The sequence below is a fragment of the Mchenga conophoros genome, linkage group LG3, assembly GCF_057382185.1.
Source record: "Mchenga conophoros isolate Kocher_MC1m ecotype Shallow Benthic linkage group LG3, M_conophoros_male_GT1.1, whole genome shotgun sequence".
NCBI lineage: Eukaryota > Metazoa > Chordata > Actinopteri > Cichliformes > Cichlidae > Mchenga > Mchenga conophoros.
Window position 1 is genome coordinate 15,453,023 of NC_140528.1, and position 4,549 is coordinate 15,457,571.

Here is a 4,549-nt window from a genome sequence, read left to right on the forward strand (position 1 = left end):
ACAGACGGTGAGAGGACAAAGACAAAAGTGTCACCTCATATCAGGCGGCACCTCCAGGGCTGAAAACTGAAACCTGTGCAGAAGTGCCAAAAACTGCAATTCCCCTAACGGCCCCTGGAGCCTGCATCCAAAAGTGAGACAACCCCAACAGCCCCCTATATGAGCACTGTCACAGTTTACAGCTGTAGCTTTTTACCAGGCCTCACCTCTGCCCATCCAAGTGACCCACCTGTGTCACACACACTGTGAAGCTGAGCAGTGTGTCACTATGAAAGCTCTGCTTCTTCCATGGTTTATATACACATGCTGTGTGGATCTGTGTCTGAAGGAGCACAATACATTGGGACGCACACTCATTGTGTCCCAAGTGTCACTTTCAAACTATAAAATACAAAAATGAAATCAGCAGCGTTGCTCTGTTGGTCTCTAAGAGGACATCAGGCTAACATCTACTGTTATTAAATTAGTGCGACACACCATGATGAGCTGCACTCACACTGATACAGCCACATAGTACGAGACAGCTCAAATAATTAATCAGGAGTAATCCCCCAGATATATAACAACGCTCAATCTGGAAATGGCAAAGCCGACCACCCAAGACAGAGCAGCATGTTTGTTTCCTGCGGTGCGCAGCTCGTCCTGGTGTTTCCTACATTTCCCACAGGCCAAAGCGCTTCACCACGAAGCTTCCGTACACACGAGGCCATCCACAGTTATCTGGTGATCGTAATACGGAGAAAACTAAACTGTAAAGTCGTCCGGACACAACTTAGCGCTGAACAGGACCTGCTAATAGCAGCTTAGCATCACCACAAGCTAATGCTAACGTTATACAGCTGACGGCAGGTTCACTGTAACAGATACGCGGCTGTAACTGTAACTGCAGCAGGCTAAGAAAGACTAACGAAGCTCAGATGAAGTTATACATGCTGTTCAAAAAACTTTACCTCCTCCAAATCTCATGAACCCATACTTTACTCATAATGCAACATAGAAAACAAATGAGCTCATTGTGAATTTGGTGGCAGCAACATCCCAAAAAGCTTGCAGCATGGCCATGTTTCCAACATCACCTCTACTTTCAACAACCATCCATAAACACCTGGGAACTGAGGAGACCAGGTGCTGGACTGGAGAGCATCGTTGTCCCATTTTTGTCTGATATAAGGGACAGAACTGCTCAACAGTCCTGTGGCTTTTCATCTCGTGATGTCACAAATATCATCAAATATCTGGTGCAGAACTTGCGGTCTTCCACTACAAAGCCCTGCTGTAGTGTGCAGCTTAGCAACATCCTCCATAAACATGTAAAATACATCATCTCCATGGGAGCACATGTTGCTCTAAAACCTGTGTATATAATTCAGTCTTGGTTCCTTTCCAAATGTGCAAGGTGCCAATTCCATAGGCACTGATCTAATGCCAACCATCAGAGATGCAGCCTTTTTAAACACTGATAACAAACTTCAGCTCAGACCATTTGGATATGTCAGTGTTCACAGGCAGAACGTGCAGGTGTTCCTAAACCCATGCAATGATTTCCATGAAAGCGTGCCACCTGAGTAACAGAAGATCATGTTGGTTTTCAGATCTTTACTAGATTTACCCAGTAAAGATTTTACACTGCAGAACATTATTCTGATATTGTGCCACAGTTTGTAGATGGGTAAACCAATGAGAGCCCTGTTCTTCCAGTATGCTCCTTTTATACACAATTAAATGACTTCCCTATGGCCAGATAAGCGAATGAGTTGCAAAATATTCCTGTCCCTCCAACACTTACTTCTCTGGGTTTTTCTTGTCCCCGTCCCACCTTTAGAAAGATGAGGTGATGCCCTTAAATTCAAGATCAACTAATACTTTTCACAAAGTAGTAAAATCTTTCATTTTAAATATTTTTGAACATTAATTTAATTAATAACTGTTGCCTGAATGTACAGTTTCCATTTCGTGAATACCATGTTTCATATGCATAGCCTTCTGCTGATATTATTCCTGGTAAATCTCTCAAAGATACCTTTCTGGTCATCTCCCCTTTCCTTCATGTTATCAGCTTTTGCTTTGGATACCTGAACACTTGAAGGCAGCCTGTGTCTTCCACTGTTATATAATTACAGCCACATTTCTAAAATACAAGTCGTTACTGAAGTTTTCCAAAAACCTGCTTCTTCAACTGGTTAAGGAACCCTGCACCTTGCATCAGTTCTAATCTAGTTTCTCTCAGAGTCACAGCACTAAAACACCATCCATCCATCCATCCTCTTAACCTCTCCTCCAACTTAGGAACCTGTGGTGTCACGAACCCATCCCACCTGTCATGGGTACCTCTTGACCTGCCACTAGTCCATCACTGAGAGACAGAACCACACACTCATATTCACACTATGGTCAATTAAATTTAGGGCCCTTGGATTGTGGGAGAAAACAGGAATACAGCCCCCCCGCTGACAGGCGTTAATACCAGGAACAGGTTTTTGCAGGAAGGCACCAGTGTGTAAATCACTGTGCCTGCTGAAACTCCAAAACAATATTCTTGAGTAATGGTAAGGTGATTAATGCCATTCTAACAAACAGAATAGTGAACTGAGATTATAGTTATAGTGATGCTCTCACATAGTTTTCATCATTCTTATCTCACAAACACTTCAAAATTCATATAAATAACTACAGGGCTTACTCCACTCCTATGGGATCCCACAAGGGTCAATCCCCAGACTAACTCAGCTTTCATTGTATGTTAATTAAGGGTAACTGGACACATTCAGTGGGAAGAATATGCAGCAGTCCTATACTGTACTATGTACCAGTAATAATTAGATGGATAGATAGATTAGATTTCCTTCTATCTCCATCCATTTATCCATTTCCTATTGACTATGATTCACACCACTGCTTTAATGTTAATATGTTTGCAAGAAGGATCTGTAACAGTTTATGGTTGAATATACATATTTCTATACTGTGTGATGCGATATGTAGACCTCTCTGTGATGTGTTAAGAGTTTCAGAAATGTGTTTTAAATAGTGCTATACAATAATGATGGCTATTTATTGTTGTTATTATATGACACTTTAAGCCCATTCTCTGGAGTACACTGAAGGCTAGTTTGTATAAGAGGGTTTTTCATAGACTTTCTTATTATTTTGTCCAAATTTGGGCGTTATTATGCAGTATAGTAAAAAACCTTTTTAGTAACATATATGCACAGAAAAGGGGAAACTGGAGTTCACTGAATTACTTCTTTTCGTTAGCCTGGAACAATCAGATTATCATTTTAAACTCCAGTTCGAGCGACTTTGAACGTTACATTTAATTGTTTTAAGGCAGAAACATCAGGTTTCCTTTGGGACCTGAACGTAGCGTTCTTACGGGAGGTTGCCGGTAGTTGATTGGAGATCTGTGGATCTGTTGTTCTCTTATTGGTTCTTTGCATCTCGTGCTCTTTCTGAGGCCTCAAGCGGGTACGCCAAGCCGCGCGTGCGCTGTGCCTCTTAAAGCGATCCGGTTTGTTGAACGTAACAAAGACCGTAACGGAAATGACCGCATTTCATGCTCAAAATAAAATACTGGATAATTTTTGGAAAAAGTGCACCGTAGTTAGCAGTCATTAAAATGAATTTAAAGATAAATAATGACGCTGTAGTGATAATTAATATTAAATATTATTAATTAATAATTACTATTAATATTGAGTATTAATATAATTATTAATTATTAATATTAAATGATTTCCCCTCGGGATCAATAAAGTATTCTGATTCTGATTAATATCACAATAGCTACACGATCTTTTACTTTCTTAACAAATTGGTTTAAAGTCATGGCAAACAGACTTAACATCCAGTAAGTGTGTGAAAATATTCTCTTTGCCACTGAAGTCCTTTAAAGACTTTATAGACTGTAAATCTCAATCCAGTATCAGTGCTGGGAACCACAGACACGCGTAAGAGAACAGAGACTCCAGTGAAGGCACTCCTACATTCCTTACTAATACTGCACAGTGAAAACATGCAATTCAACTAAAATAGAGCTTCAATACCGGCAAGACTTGTCGAATGCACGGACAGCTTCAGGAAACACAAAAAGGAACCTACAGTCATAAAATTAGAGAAGCATAGCTTAGTTTTAATCCTGGCAGAGTGGAGAAGTCTTTGGAGCTGCATTAACAGCTTAATGTTGGAAGTAAATGTCTGTGCAGCTGGATTGCTGGCAACGGTATAAAAAAAAGTAATTTACTAATTAAAATGATTCATTCTGGGTCATGCATATACAGGTTAAAATCATACACGCCAGGATTATAAACAGCTGTGTGTATATATGCTAACAACAAAGTCGAAAAGTAGTTAAGAAACCTGAATCTTTTCAAATAAACACACGTGGAGATTGTCTGAAAGACAAAACAAAAGAAAGACAAATCTAAAGAAATATATATAAGGAGAATGTTAGGTATGTGGGGACCTGGAGTGCATCTTTCCCGCAAGTGTTTTACTTTGAAAAGCCCCAAGCGGATACTGTCCACGTCATTACAGACGCTTTACAGCCGGC